General features: G+C 45.0%; 1 protein-coding gene across 3 annotated transcripts in view; it reads left to right on the top strand.

The window, feature by feature from the left end:
* Positions 1–2333: 2333 nt before the first annotated feature.
* Positions 2334–16501, top strand: part of Ncoa1 (nuclear receptor coactivator 1) — a 201692-nt gene continuing 187524 nt past the window's right edge. For all 3 annotated transcript variants that reach the window (XM_076559106.1, XM_076559105.1, XM_076559108.1), the window contains exon 1: positions 2334–2472. The gene's annotated coding sequence lies outside the window, so the exon portion shown is untranslated. The remainder of the gene's footprint in view (positions 2473–16501) is intronic.

The raw sequence follows: 16501 nt of genomic DNA, 5'->3' as shown, positions 1-16501 counted from the left end.
AGAAAGAGAGCTTACTGCCAAGAAAGCCTGATGGATCTCAGTTTGACCCCTGGGGCCAACATGATAGAAGGGAGAGAATCGACTCCAGCAAGTTGTCCTCTGATCTCCACAGGCACAAGTGTGAGCATGCATTTTCACCCTCGAGAGCATGGGCTGCATGCGCATGCGCTAAATAAATGTAATTTAAAATAAAAAAAACCCACTAAGGTGAAGCACTATAGAGAAACAACCCAGAAAGTTGACACACAGGTGCACACACCAGCACGAACAATACATAACCCATTCCCCACCCCCCACCTCCACAGGAGGAAACAAGAAAAGTGCTAGTGAATCAAAGTTCAGAGGACGTGTAGAAAGAAGAACGATGCACAAGACAGGAGGAGCGGAGCAGAGGGTAAAGGAGGGGCTAGAAGCATCCCGTAGACTAACACAAGAAGGCTGGTGTATTCACGACATCTGTCAGCCAGCAGTTACCGAAGGACAGTGGAGATCGGGGTATCGCACACAGTTGGCTCATTTGTAAGCATCAGAGGCTGGGACCAGGCACTTTGCACAGTCCGGGTTGGTACTAAACCAGGAACCAGGCCCCACAGAAGTAGACTAAACTGACAGAGACCTTCAGGCATTTCAGCAACTATTGAGAATCTAGATCGTGCAGGTGGCTAGAGGTCACGTTAGGAGGGCGAGGGCAAGGCGCTCATCAAATGCACTAGGGCACCGTCTTTGATAAAGAATCAACGGAATGAATTCATGGAAGGACGACTGTGTAAATGAAGGCGGAGAGTGATCTAGTGTCTGTTTGATGAGCATGACCACGACAGGAAGATGAAAGCAGCATATGGCACCGAACAGTAGTCGGATGGCGGCACCTGCTTTACGTAAGAAGTCACAGGCTGTCTCGGGTGCCAGGGAGGTAGGTGTGTTTAAAATGCTGTCAGGTTTGAGCCAGGAGAAGGGACGTGGAGGACTTAAGGATTTACAACGGGCTGCTTTGGGGTGTCAGATGCAGGATGAGGAACAGCCGAAGACAGTAGCTTAGGAGGTCAAGACAGCCAAAGGAGGACAAGAACTCTGGAAAGAAGAGCGCACCTTTCACACCGCACTTCCGCTGCCCGCCCAGGAGAGAGGTGTTACCCTGCCAGTCTTGGGGTAAGGGCTGCTTTCCCTATAAAGCGATCCAGGCGCAAGGAGCTGGCTGTTCTGTGGCTGCTTGATTCCCCTGGTGACAAGGCACATTACTTTTGAAAGTAGCACTTCCACCATAGAATAAGATAGGGAGGCAGAAAAGAAGAAAGATGTGGGGCCCCCTCGAGGGGAAAGATCTGTGAATGACAGGCATTTTAGTCAATTCATGGAATTGCAGAGCCAGACATTGTCAGTCAGATCTTTTCATCTGAAAGAGGAAAAAAAAAAAAGAGGGTAGATGATCTTTCTTTCCCCTTGTCTAATAGTCTGTGAAATCATCCCAGCAAACCACCTCTCAATTTTACAGAAAAGGGGGGGGGGGGTGCCCGAGGGCTATCTCTCACTCAAAGTAATAGAACCCACGAGTGGAGACAGGCCCAGGTCAGACTCCTCCCGGATCCACAGGGCCTCAGATCGCCCCGGTAAACGATAAAGAACAGCGGGGCGGCTGCAGGTCCCGCGGCCCGCCCGGGGTGAGCACTCTGGGGTTCGAGGCTTCCTGGCAGCGGGGCAGAGGACCGCCCCGAGGGGAGGGTCCGTGCGGGAAGAGTTCGGGGCCTCCTTTCTCACACTTCCTTCAGGACACCGGCCCCCGGTGCGCCTGTGGCCGGCAGAGGGCGCGGGGCGGCTCCACGCTGAGCGGGGGGCCAGCGGGGTCGCGCTGCCCCCCGGGGGCGCGCCGTCGGAGCTGGAGGGCAGCGGGGCTCCGGGGCCGGACTCGCGGAGGGGGGGCAGGGGCGAGGGGCGGGGCCGCGAGTGGTGGGTGGGGCGGGGCCGCGAGGGCGGGGCGCTGAGGGCGGGGCCCAGGGGGCGGGGCCGGGAGCGGGGGGCGGTGGCGGCGGCGGCGGCAGCGGCGGCGGCGGCGGCGGCCGTGGAGGAGGAGAACATGGCGGCCGCGGAGAGCGGCTGAAATGCCTGTTCTGCAGGCCGGGCGGGCGGGAGACTGACGCGATTCACCTCGTCCCGTCGTCCGTCGGTTGGAGCGCGGCCTCAAGCGCCTCGGCTGCAGTCGGCTGCCGTCAGCCTGCGCCGCCGGGGTGGTTCTGCATCTCCCCCACCACCGCCACCGCCGCCACCACCACCTCCCTGAAGTGGGGGAGACTCCTGCTCCGGAGGAGGGGGCCCGAGAGCCCGCGGCGGCGGCGGCGGGCGGGCGGGCGGGCCGCCTGCCTGGGCCCCGGGGAAGGGCGCCCGGCCGGAGGAGCGGCGGAGTCCACGGCGGCGGCGCCACAGTCGCGAGCGAGCGCGGCGCCAGGGAGCGCGGCCCTGAGGCGGCGGCAGAGGCAGGTGAGTGGCAGCGGCGGCGGCGGCGGTGGTGGCGGCGGCGGCGGGAGCCTCGCGGTGGGTGCAGCTGTCACGAGCCGCGCGGCCGCCGCGGCCCTAGGGGGCGGGGAGCAGCTGGCGCCCTCCGCCCGGGCTCTCCTTTCTCTGGGACCCGGCTCCCGCGGCCACTTTTTTTTTTCCACCCCCCCCCCACCCCGAGTTCCCTGGCCGGCCCTGGCGCGGCTGCAGGGGGGCGGAGGTCGCAGCTGTCACGGCACCAGCTGGGGGTGGTGGTGGTGGTGGTGGTGGTGGTGGTGGTGGGGGTTTGCTCCGGGGCGAGCGCCGCGCTGCAGAGCGCCGTCCCTGCGGCGCACTCCAGTTGCCCTAGTTAGCGGAGTGCGAGCATCCGCGGAGGGCGCGCGGCCGCGGGCCGGGTGGGGAGCGGGCGCCCCGAGCCGCTGCCGAAAGGGGGAGCCGGAAGTAGGCGCGGGCGCCCCTCGGCCCCGACGAGCAAGCACGGTGACCTTGGCCAGCCCGTCAGCCTCTCTTGAGTCCTGTTTCGCCGGGACAGCGAAAATGGGGGCGACCTAGGCATGGTTTTCTGGGCGTGCAGCTTTCGACGGCCCCTTTGCCTAGCCCGGCTGCACTTGCCTTTTCTCTCCCCGGGACTAGGGCTTCGGAGGTAGGCATGGGCGGATAAAGGAGATTTTCCTCTGGCGGCTGGGGTTTGGTCCCCTGGCAGGGTTCTGCTGAAAAGACCTAGGAGGGGAAGCAACACACGGTGGCCAAACGATTGGGAGGCAGATCTGGTTAGTGGCCAGTGATGGAACTCTCCATAGTCGCTTGGAAGAGAAACTGGACACCGGGGTCCTCAGTCCTTACCACTCCTCTGCGGCGGCTGGTTTTTATTTTATTTTTATAGGCACTCTTTTTCTTTTCTTTCTTTCTTTTTTTTTTTAAGCAGTCACTCCCATGGGCCAGACACCCTCACGATGTTAGAGGGAGACAGAGGGACTGGCAATACATCCTGTGTGTGACAAGGGGAAGCAGAGGTGCTGTGGCCGAAGAGTTGGATGGGGATGAAAACTTTAAGCTGGGGAGTATCTGTTAACCCCTCTGGCTCGGCTGTGGTCGTTCTCGTAGTGACACTCTAGAGGCCAGGCAGGTGTCCTTGCGGAAAAGGTGACTTTTTTTTTTTTTTGTCTTTGGAAACATTAAGTTTTTTTTTTTTTTTTTTTTGGTTTTTCGAGACAGGGTTTCTCTGTGTAGCTTTGCGCCTTTCCTAGAGCTCACTTGGTAGCCCAGGCTGGCCTCGAACTCACAGAGATCCGCCTGGCTCTGCCTCCCGAGTGCTGGGATTAAAGGCGTGCGCCACCACCGCCCGGCTGGAAACATTAAGTTTTTAATGTGAAATACGATGTTGGCCAGTAAGGAGTTCGTGGGCGAATCACAGCCCCAGCCCCCTGTGTGATTGACAAGAGGAATCTCGGGTGATGATTTGTGAGGCATGATGCTTTCACTTCAGCCATGAAGAAATCTTTTTCAGTGTCTGTGCAAGACCGGACTGCAGTGAAGCCTGGATTAGCTTGTAGATTCCTGGGAGTGGATATCAAGGGTTAAATTTGTTTGAGGTTTGCTTCCTCTTCTGGAATTGGTTGGAGGTTAGTCTTGAAAAAAAAAAAAAAAAGTTGGCCAAAGGGGCCTCTCGTGGAGCGCCACAGAAGCTGTGATGTAGTAGGAAGGGGTCGGATTTCTTCATGTTGGGAATAAGGTGAAAAGAAAGGATTTGCGTATTTGCTTAGGTCTTTGGCTCTCAAGCTAGAACTAGTTTTGGGTTAAAGGTAGCTGTGGGATTTGATTCGGTTTCATAAATGGGCATTCCTCGAGTAATTTGTCATAAAGTAGGTAAAATGGAAGTGTTTCTGCTTAATCTCCTGTACTTTGTGGAAAGGTCCCAAGTTGGTTCTGTGACCTAAAGTCCGCAGTGTTTTCTCTCCATTTCTTACTCAGACTTCAGGAGCTTGGAGAGAAAAGAGAGGCCTGTGGCTTGTCAGAGTCGGTATTTGGTTTGATTTTTGCAGGCATTTTACGTTAATCTATTACACGTATTTAATCCACACTGAACTTTGGTTTATAGATGCAAAGCTTGAATTTTACATAATTTACAGTTAATCTCTTCCTTATTTCTGAGAAAATTTATAGGGTTGTGCCTATAAGATTGCTTTTGTGTGTGTGGTTTAAGCCAAGGGAATGTTTTTAGATCTACAATTTTGGGTAAGCGGTTTTATTGAAAGAAAAAAAAAAGCACTATGGAACTAATGATTGTTCACTTAAACTGGGATTATATAGACAATGCATTTTTTCTCCTTTCTGCCAACATGTTTGCTTTTTTTTTTTTTTTTTTAATTTCTCCCTCAATTCCAGGATTTCATTTCTAGAAATCTGGGCTGGAAACACAGAAGCAGCAGTTTGTATAATCCCAAGAACTTGCTTATGCCAGGAAGCTGTAAGGGCAACATGAAGTGGGTGTGATATAAAGACACTGCTGCTACTGAAGACATTTAATTGACTGCTTCAGGAGTGTAGGGCTGCTCTGTATTTTTGCTGAATTCCCCGTTTTCTTCGTATGTGTTGATCTCTTGGTGGGCAGAGGATTAGGTTGCTATGGTGCTGACTGGTGTATACTGTGCAAATGTTGGCAAGGTTGCGTGCTTCCAACTCTATAGTGAGGGGGTAGTAAACAGGTCTAAATAACTTAAATATGTTGTTCCCAGGATGGAATGTTCTCTGCATGTCCTCTTGATCCTGCTAATCCAGTGAGGCGATCTTCACCAGGACTAAATGTTGAGTAAGTGATGAGGGTGGTGGAGAGGTGCTGAAAGGTGGAGTGAGAGAGAGAAGAGATCAGACATCCCTGGAAAACTCTTTTTTCTCCAATCAGACTGTACACCGGGTTGGTCTTCTGATAGCGTCTCAAGGACATTTGGCTCCTCTTGTTCAGCTGTCCTCAGGCTCACACGCCTTCTCTTGGGGCAACGCTGCCTCTGTTTCTTGTTTCAATTTGCTCCAGTTTTTAAGGAGTCCAAGTTGTTGGATGTTGTGTGGCATGTTTTACAGAGCTGGTTGGCCCTAAGCTATGGCCGGTCTTAGGTTTCATTTTAGGGTGAATATGGAAGGTCAGTCTGAGCACAGAAGACTCAGTAGAATTTCTAAGTTGTGGATAGAGGAGACCCCTAGGATGCTTATTATTATTGTCTTGGCATTGATAACCACAGTAATTCTCAGGGGGCCAGCTATTACTTTTCTGGCAGAGGTCCACAATCATCGTGGTGGGTGCTTTTCTACATTACCTGCAAACACTAGCTGCTAAGATGGCCGTGCGATTGAATAAAATACTTGAGTTTCAGGAGTCGACCGACAGAACCCTGTATCTGGTCTGGGTTACAGAACAGTACAGAATTGCCTTCACTTTCATAACTCTCCTCATTCGTATAGACTAGACCATAGGAATGGATTTTATTATTGCTTCTTCACATTAGCCCATCGTTCACCTTTTGTCATTGGCCATTGAGGATAGGTCTTGTGGTCTCGTGATTTTTTTTTTCCCTTACCATTGGAAGTGATGTTTAGGCATTTTAAACTTTCTCTTTATTTTAGTTAGACTGTGTGCCCATTCCTTATTATATGGTGTTGGGTCATAAAATGGCCTGGTGGCAGCTGGGTACTATTCTTAGTTACTTCATTTAAGGATATGCACCCCCCCCCCCATAACTTAGTATAGTTTTGGAAACAGTTTGTGAGTGGTATTTGAGTTACTACAGAGCATAGAAATTATTATTTTATATTTTCTCTGGACATATAGCTTAATATAGGAAGCCGTTATCAAACACTGATGTCAGTGTGTAAGTCTTGCTCCACTAGTAGAGAGTAAAGGAGGTGGCATCTCCATTTCCTCCCTGAACCCACCCATAGCTGAGTGTTTTTATCTACTTTGTTATTTGTTTTGTGATAGGGAGTGGTGAGCCCAGGCCTTTCCGAACGCCCGGCAAGCCAGCCCCCACTCAGCTGAGCCCCCAATTCTTTCTCACCTCAACTTTGAGGCATTTGTGCTGAGTTGCCCAGGCCGGTCTCAAACTTGGAATCCTCCTGCCTCAGCCTCCTAGTATCTGGGATTATAGAGGTGTATCACTGTGCTCAGCTCACAGGATAGTACTTTTGAGATGCTTTGAAGTGACAGGCTTTCTTAGTGTGGTCATTGTAGTTAATGGTAAGTAGCTTATACCAAAATAGATGCTGTCGTTCTTTAAAGTGTTTGGAAAGAAGACTTGAAATGAATCCATCTAGTTATGCTCACCTTAGATGTATTTTGTTCTCTTACCCCGCACATGTCGTATTTCAGTGAGGAGGGGAGGGGAGGAGTATTGATATTATTGAGTGGCCCCGAGTCCTACTGCTAGGAACAGAGATCAAACTGATAAAAACAGGTGCAAGAATAGGAGCTGTAATCCCACCAGCAGAGTCAGAATCCTATTAACAGCAGATTATCCAATGTTCCACAGTGATGCCTTAAAAAACATTTATTTATTTGCCTATGTGTGTGTGTGTGTGTGTGTGTGTGTGTGTGTCACACTCATGCCGTGGCACACGTGTCTAAGTCAGAGAACAATTGTTGGGAGTCAGGTCTCTCCTACCATGTGAGTTTTGGAGATTGGACACAGGTCACCAGGGTTTTCAGCAAGCACCTTTACCGACCAAAAGGGTCTCACCCACATCCCAGCTGCTCTATTTTTATCCCTTTCATTTGTAGCTTTTTACCCATTGGTTTGTAACTTTGAGGCAATTTTAAAGGTTGTTTTAGAAGTCGAACTTACACTTTAGTCAGAGGCGGGCTTGGGTCATGGCTCTTCCAGATTCTTAGTTCATGTAACCTTAGGTATTTAACTAAACTAAACCTTAGGTTTTCCTATCTAAAGTTAGAATGATGCACTTACTCATGTCATTGTGCTTTTAAAAGTTAAGCTAAGTAACATTGTTTAGCTGTGGTCTGGCATGTAGTAAAGCATTAACACCAGCTAGCAAATGGACATTCCACTCCGAACCCATCACCATGTCTCTGATTCTTTTCTTTGTACTTTCTTGGCTATTCTCCTTTTTTTTCTTGTTGAATAATCTGGTCCCTGGTCATTTGAGTGTGGCATCATAGGAGTCACCGTGAGAGTCTGAGTTTCTTTGCCGTCAGGTAAACTGTTGGTCAGATTTCACTCTTCTTTTTGTGCTGCGGTCCTAATTTGTAGATTTAGAGCTTTTTGCCTGCATGCATTTGCCTCTCTAATTTATTCTACACATACCCACTGAAAAAGAATCCTTCCAAAATGTCATTTGATCTTTTTAGTGAAGATTCTACAAATTTATCAAACCCTAAGCCATTTAAATGGAGTCTCTTGTTCCCCATTCCAGAAAATTTGCTGTAGATGACATTCAGAATTGCTTTATAGGGGCTGGAGAGATGGCTCAGAGGATAAGAGCACTGATTGCTCTTCCAGAGGTCCTGAGTTCAATTCCCAGCAACCACATGGTGGCTCACAACCATCTGTAATGAGATCTGGTGCCATCTTTTGACATGCAGGCATACATGCTTTATACATAATAAATAAGTCTTAAAAAAAAAAGCACCACATAAGTGAAGAAAGTATTATAATCTCCCAGAGTCTGGTCCAGGGTTATAGTAAGACCCTGTCTTTAAAATTAGTCACCCATTTTCTTTACCTAAATTGTATTTCCTTTTCTTTTATGTTCTCTCTCTCTCTCTCTCTCTCTCTCTCTCTCTCTCTCTCTCTCTCTCTCTCTCTCTCTCTCTCTCTCTTGTGGAGCTGAGGATCGAACCCAGGGCTTTGTGCTTGCTAGGCAAGCACTCTACTACTGAGCTAAATCCCCAACCCTGTTCTCTTGATCTTCAAAGCTGGTGTGTTCTACAGTTCATTCCCACTCCCTTAGTTAGCATCAGTGACTGCTCTGTATAACCCAGCCTTCTTTCTTTCCCTCCCTCTCCACCTCTTCACTCCCTCCTGAACTGGTCTGGAAAATCCTTGAGTTGAATGAACCCCAGCATTCAGAGGAGAAGAGCTTTAAGGGTACTTTAGAATAACCTCCTTGATATTATAGAGGAGATGACTAAGTCCAGGCCAGAGCTTTTGGCTACTGAGATTTAAAATTTTAGGAAATCTAGTAAACTTGGAAGTAATCGATGAGCTAAGGAAGGAAGGAATATAGTTTGCCCACTGTTATTCTTGGACCAACCAGCCATTATAGAGACTATCCAAAAGGGCTGGTGATGTAGCCCAGTGGCAGAGTGCTGGCCTAGCTTACATGGGGCCTATGTCCAGTCCCCATTACTGGTGGGGATGAAGAGAGAAAATACTGAAAAAGATTATTTCTGTATTGATTGTGTGCAGAGTTTTTCTTATCCAAGTCTTGATATTGTGTTAGGTTCTATAAGTAATCCAGTCGTGCTTTGAAGAGGACAGGGTTAAGAACAGAGGTGACATGGTGGTATTATGACATTTTATGTATGGCACTTGAACACCCATAGATTTTGGTATCTCCACAGGTTTCTGGAATCAGTCTCACAAATACTGAGAGTCAAATTCATTTTAACCAGGAAGTAATTAAGACCATTTCCCCTCAAAAATTTCAAGAACAAAATATTTGGTGAGGAATATCTGCTTTTCTTGTATTGCTCTCATTCAGAATCAGCAAATATTTATTGAGTATTGTCTCTAAGCCAGGTATTTTGCTAGCTCTACAAACTTCATTTTATAAACGAGGAAATAAGGTTCAGGGAAGTTAAGTGGCTGGTGTAAGATCACACAGCTTATAGGTGTTAGGAATGGCGTTTGGGCCTAGGACAGCCAACTGGAAGTCACAGTCATACCTTTCAACTGGCGTCTGACCAAAAGTATTTGCCACACTTGGCTACATTATATCCCTCTTTCTGGACTTTCTTTGGGTTCCGAACAGATGCTGTGGAGGCTTCTGCCACTTTCTTTCTCTCTGGTAACCATGCATACACCAGGCACTTAGCGAAAGTGTCGCTTTATTCTCGAGCCTTCTGCTTTCACCTTTGGACTTCAGTGATGTTGGTTCTTTTGTGCTTCTGTCCAGGGAAGCTTATCTTTGAATGGCTGGTTTTGGAGTCTTAGCAATAAAATTCTGCCTCTTAAGTTTTGATAGTGTTTAAATAAAGCTCAAGGTATTTTCTTTCATTTGGAACAAATTGTTTGATCATTCTCTGTTTGCATTGTGTTTTGAATGGTCACTCTTACTCTGACTGCTTTAATGTATTGTTTCTTAAAATTTTGGTTTGCCTATATAGTTGAAATATTTATATATTTCTATTATCAATCATAGATTTCGTTGTTTGTGTATTTATATTTAAATATATCACACTGTATTTATCAGATAGTTGAAGGATCAAATGCCCTTGATTTTTGTAATGTATAATACTGGCTTTACTTTGGCAAGTTTGATTGGAGGAAATCAGGGAAAAGGTATTTGTTCTACAAATTTCCAGTTATACCTCCCTTTCTACTTTAGATGGTACAGGAAGTCTGTAATTGATTCTAAGTAGCTACTTGGCTGTCCACTGAAGCTATAGTTACATGAGTACATTGTTCAAGGTGCTGTGCTGTTAAAAGATAAGGAAGGGAGACGATAAGATAGAGATTCTATTCTTAAGGCGATTATGACCTAAGAGAAGTGATAAGACAAAACAAATACCTGTAATATTAATTAAATGTGATGAGTGCTGGGAGAAGTCTGTTGGGATGGTAGTGTACTTGAGGATCCAGGAAGAGAGAGTGGTTACCTCATTAGAGAGGGAGGGAGATCAAGGCAGGTTTCATGGTGGGCTTGGTGGTACGTGATCACTGAAACCCGGGCGTGATTCTGGAAGGGTGGGATGAGAAGAGCAGGGTGCCCAGAAAGATTGAATGAACTAGAAGCAAGGGCAGGAAAGCGTGGGTCTCTTAGGATGTAACGAATGGGACTGTGTGAAGACAAGGAGAGTGTCAGCCTAAGTGGGAGCGGGAAGTAGACATTCAGGTCATGTGATGCTGAAGGGCTTCTAATGGGAGGAGACAGTGGGAAGAGTATGTAGTAAGTATGTAAGATCTGGATGAGAATGAGAAATGTCAACTTCCAAATTTATGTGGATCTTTTCCTGGCAGGTTTCTATAACCCAAATTTTAGATTTTCATAATTTTTGAAATGTTTCCATATGTAAGGCTTACCACACTGGGAACTTACTCACTAATTTTTATGTATATTTAAAAAAATCATGTGGTTTTGGAGTAGAAGTTAGTATAAAATCTTTTTCACTGCCTTATGCTGTTTACTTTTTAAAGCAGCAGCTATTCTTTCAGACAGTGCATTATCATTTGACATTTTAAAAAGTATTATTCTTTAATTTTTTGTGTACAGCCTGAATGTATGCCTGTGTGTAGTCACTCACCACATGCATGCCTGGTGCACTCAGAGGCCAGAAGGGGCTTGAAACTGGAGTCACAGTTAGTTTTTACCTGTCATGTAGGTGCTGGGAATTGAACCAGGGTCCCTCTTAGCCTCTCCAGCTCTTAGTTTACTCGTGTGTGTGTGTGTGTGTGTGTGTGTGTGTGTGTGTGTGTGTGTGTGTGTGTGTGTTTTGAGACAGGGTCTCAGTGTGTAGCCCTGGCCAGCCTGGAACTCGCTTTGTAGACCAGGCTGGCTTGAACTCAAGAGATTCTGATGTTCCTGCCTCCTGAGAACTAGGACTAAAGGCATGTGCTGCTATGCCCCGGCTTCATTTGACATTTTTAAACTGATGCAGCAGAGGTGTGTTTTTTTTTAATGCAAAAACGTCCTCTTCTTGTATAAATACACCTGACTGTATAAGTGAGATTGGTCATACAAGTTGCATTCCCCGGCTCTCAGTATTTCATGATTTATTTATGCCCTACTGTGTTCCAAAAATGATTTAAGGGTTAGGGTATATCATTTTCAGAGGCCATCTTGGGCAGTTGAGATAGTTCATTTTGGTTCAATTTAGTTCAGTTTGCTTGCTGTCAAACCTAACAACCTGAGTTCATTCCCTGGGACCCACACAGGAGAAGAAGAGAACTATTCCCCCAAATTATCTTCTGACCTTCACTTGATCCTGTGACATGGACACATACACACATACATAAGTACATGTCCTTTGAAATAAAAGAGTCTTGGACCTTGTTACAGCTCTATGTATTCAGTTGATGCCCTTAGCCAGGTGTACGTCGAGAGAATGGGTTAAGACAGCTGTGCTCACAGAATGCGCTGTGGTCTGTGTCTTTTGCCAAATTGGCAGTATTTTGGTTATGGTAATAATATAGTTGGAGTACCTTTAAAGGCAGCTGTACAAGGGTATTCGGTTGTAAGGCACTGATGTGGGACAGTGTCTCTAAAGTCAGATCTCCAACATACTGTTCGGGAAATGCAAGAACTATTAGAGGTCTTTCACTTTCAGTCTTTTGTGATGTTGTGCAGTTTCGGGAGGCTTGGGGAAAGAGACTCTTAGATTTATTATTTTACATGGTGGGTAGACTCCTGACACCACTTTGTACTGCAGTAGAGAGTCATCATGCAGCTCTCTGTTTCATAGAGATTGGCTGGTTATCTTACGGCAAAAGGTTTAAGAATTGTCTAGCTTGAGGATGACTTTGTCCCCAAGAAGACAGCTATGATTTGCTGACATTTTGTATGATACATGGTTGTGCGTGGTATGCAGTCCATCAAATAAGCACACTTGATCTACTCCTTTTTGATAATGGCACTTTCTTAACACTGACTCAACAACTAATTACCTTTTGGAAGAAAACAGAGTTCAGTGCTGTGGAGAGAGGATTTTGAAAATGCTGTTTGGAAGCATTTCCGTTCTATTGGATTTAATTGCTGGTAATGATGAGTGTTAATTTGAAGAATTTTTTTACATGAACACTTGAATTCATGAACGAAGTTTTCTAACCTGTATAAAAACCTTGTAAAAGAGACATTTTAGTGGTTTTGAGCCCATCTGCTGGAAATATAAAAAGGTAATTTCATCTGATTAGCTTGTAAGAACAACTGATTGCCATCAGGAAATATGGAAATGCAGTAGCTGATTTTTAGCAAAAAGCCTTTGCATAAATGGTGAGTGGAATTGCAATTGAATATCATGTTTTATTCAGTGCAGCCAGTAATGGAGTTCTTCTTTGGGTGTTATTCATCTTAGCAAAGTATGTTTTTCAGCTGTGCTAACTATTAAAACCAAGCAAAATAGTTATTTATTATAAAAAATGAGCTGAATTTAGGGCTAGAGCTTCAAGCTGTAGTATTAAAGAAAGTATGAAAGCAAGATTAAAAACAGAAAAAAAGCATGTTTAGTTGTACACTGTCAAAAGAGTAGTGCAATTGATAGTAGCATTTATTAGAAATGGCACGTAGCTTTTATGAATCAATGAGTAAAATAATTGTTAAAAATTGTTAGTTTGTTGTACTTTAAGATTCTTAAATTTATATTTCGTATATGTTTTATAAAGCACTTAATTTATCAGTTTGGTGTACAATGTGTATATATCATAAATAGACGTGTGATTTACTATTAAAAACTTTAAAGCCGTGGGATATATGATAAAAATAGTTACTACTATTCCACACCAAAGGTTCTTAACTTGGAGTTCATGGGCTAATACCTCTGGGTTGGCTTTAGTCTGTAAACACTTTATATGTAAAATTTTGTGAGTCTACAGTTTCTCTGGGAGAGGGTCAACAGATTTCACCACGTTCCAGAAAGGATCCGTCATCTCCTCTTTTGTTGAGGACAGGGACCTCAGTAACACCATTCATCCAGTTTTACCCTCTTGCCAAGTTTAATGGATATATCTGATGTCATTATTCAAGCCCGCAGTATGACTGGTTTTGCAGTTTTTCCATTTTGCAATAGATGTGATTGCAAATGCCTTTGGCCTTTACAGGTGTTTGAGCTCTGTTTGTTACACAACTGCCTGGCTCTACATTATTTGGTTTCTTTTATATATAATTTCTCCCTCAAGTCCTCCTTCTCCAATTTTACAAAAGCATGGAATGAGGATATGAGGGTGTGTATGTATCTAGGAGGTTATGCTGAATGGGTTGGGATTCAGAATTGCTTGCTTAAACACCCATTAACATCTGAATCTCAGCCATATTAGAATTCTTAGACTCTGATTTGACATACTAAAAGCTTTCTGAGTTCTGTGGGCTCCTTATCTGATTCCTTCTTTCCCACTATAATTTTACTTCAGGCTTAATTACTAAAGTAGTATTAAAGTGGTCCTGTAATCCATAGTGAGTTCCTTCTTTGATTGTTTATTTTATTTTCAGAATATTTATTTAGGTGCAGAGAGATGCTCAGCAGTTAAGAGCACTGGCTGCACTTACAGAGGATCCGGGTTTGGTTCCCAGCACTTTCATGGTAGTTCACATGTGTAGCTGCTGTTCAGGAGAATCGGTGCCTTTTCCTGGCCTCCATCATGCACCAAGCATGCACACAGTACACTTTCATAGAGGCAAAACACTCATACACAGAAAATGAAGCTAAATCTTAAATAAAAAATTATTGATGTATGTTGTGTGCCATATGTGTACATATGACACAGGTGGCCCATGTGTGCCTGTGCTTACATGTGGTGGTCAGAGGACCACATCCAGGAGTTGGTTTTCTCTTTCCACCATGTGGGTCCCAGGAATGGAACTCAGGTCGTCAGACTCGGCAACAAGTGCTTTTACCTGACGGGCCATCTTGTAGTCCCCTCCTTTAGTTTTTGCTTAATTTTATTGTAAAATCATCATCCTGATATTTTGGGGGAGTATGCATAGTGTTCCTGTATGTGAGTGCATGTATGTATGTACACATGCATCTGTGTATGTGTGTGAGTGCAGGGTGTGCATGTAGAGGCCAGAAGCCAGAAGTTGATGTCTGGTGCTTTCCCTGATCAGTCTCCACCTCCTTATAAACCGAGACAGGGTTTCTCAGAGCTCTTGGCCAGCCTCGCTTTCTTCCACAGGCCTCCGTGCCAACCTGGTGTTTACATGGGTGCTGAGGGTTTTGGCGTGGATGCTTGTGCTTTTCCCCGTTGAGCTACCTCCCTAACCCCTATCCTGCTAATTTTTGCTTGTGTTTTCTTTGCTAAAAAGCCTTCCATGGTCCTTATTACTATCAAAATAAAGTTGTTCCACAGCCTAGCATTTAAAGCTTTCCAGTGTGTGGCACCAATCTGTTCTCTGGCTTAGCCTTCCTCAGTAGATTGTACGAAACGAAATTGTTGGCTTATTATCCCCTAAATATCCTATTTCTTTTTTTTTTGTAATATTCTCCCTTATTCTAATGTGTACTCCTGGAATTACACCTGTTCTTTAAAACTTCACCCAGATCTCTCACTTCTTGTTAATTTAAAACATAAAGGTAGCATATTCCTTCTGTGAACTCTTTTTACTCTTCTTACTCATTTGATTGTGTGTGTGTGTGTGTGTGTGTGTGTGTGTGTGTGTGTATGTGTGTGTGTATGTGTGTTTTTCAGGAATACTTATAGATAATATATTCTATGGATTCTTTTTATTGGTTTCAAGATATTTAGTAAATTGAAAATTGAATGTTATATGGAGAACATATTTACAGCATAAGACATAGAGTATAAAGGTGATGCTGAAATGTTTGGAATATCTGTGTGTGGTAATACATGCTGCTGTTTAGGAGGCTGAGACAGGAGGATTGTAAGTTTGAGGCTAGCCTGGGCAACTATGCAAAGCCTTGTTTCAGTAGTTTGTAAAAGGTGCAGCGGCTAGGGAGACAGCTCATTGGCAGAGTGCCTGCCTAAGCATGTACTGGGCCTTGGGTTCAGTTGCTGGAACTGCTGCTCAGAACTTGAAAACCAGAGAAAAAGAAATCTGAGCTAGCCTGGTAAGCTAATATCCTTAGTACAGAGCTCCCCTGTTACGGACGGAACAAACAAACCCATGTTCCCTTCTGCCTCTGTCCTTAGAGGTGTGGGAGTAAGAGGTCCTAAGATCTTGGTCCTTACTGCTTTTCAGTTTGTTTGTTTTTAAAAACATATTCCCTACATAGAAGGTATTTTCTCAGTGAATAACCATTGTTTGAGTGGTAATGTGAGGCACCGTGAAGTTCTTCTTCAAGTTCTTGTCCATCAAGAAGGCACGGCCTGTGGCTGAGAGTGCTAGTTTCTCTTCCAGATGACTTGGATTCAGTGTCCAGCACCCATGTGGTGGATCACAACCATCTGTGACTCCAGTTCCAGTGGCTCTAATGTCCTTTTCGGGCCACCATGGGCACCAGGCACACTCATGGTACACAGACATAGATGCAGATAAAACACCCATATGCATAAAATAAAAATAAATAAATCTTTAAAAATAAAAAGATTATAATCTGTATAAGGCAGTCTCTTTTAAGTTTTACGTAAATTGAAAATAATATAAAACATTACAAAAGTGTCACATGGGAGAATATATTTCAGCTTGCATTTTTACCACTTGCTTGAAGGTGATTATTGTTGGCTTGTTTCTGTTTTTACCTGTTTCCTTTCCTTCTAACCCAATTGTAAATTACACAGGGAAGAGATGGTTATTACACTAGTTTGTACTTAGTGCTTTCATAGTTCTCTACTCAAAGGTATGTTTATAAAGCTGGTACTGATGGTGCTTAGAGCCCAGCATGGTTTGGGTAGACTTCCTGGAGGAAGTGGATTTGAGTTAGAATATGTAGCATCTGGAATGATGCTTATGGCATAGTTCCATGGTATGTGAAAAAGGGGGTTGGGAGTTAAGCAGATAATGGAGGTTTGATGTATTTTCTGGAACATGAAATAGCTTCTTTGGTTATTGTGGCTTTCCCCAAAGTGACACGTGCTACTTCCCAAAGTAGTCATAGAGACTGCATAAGGGGCTAGAAAATAAGGACAGAACATGGCTTTGCCTCACCATAGGAAAACTAAGTTTCTTTATTGAGGCGAAT

This window comes from Peromyscus maniculatus, chromosome 22 (assembly GCF_049852395.1).
Source record: "Peromyscus maniculatus bairdii isolate BWxNUB_F1_BW_parent chromosome 22, HU_Pman_BW_mat_3.1, whole genome shotgun sequence".
NCBI lineage: Eukaryota > Metazoa > Chordata > Mammalia > Rodentia > Cricetidae > Peromyscus > Peromyscus maniculatus.
This window is presented reverse-complemented; position numbering and strand designations above follow the sequence as displayed.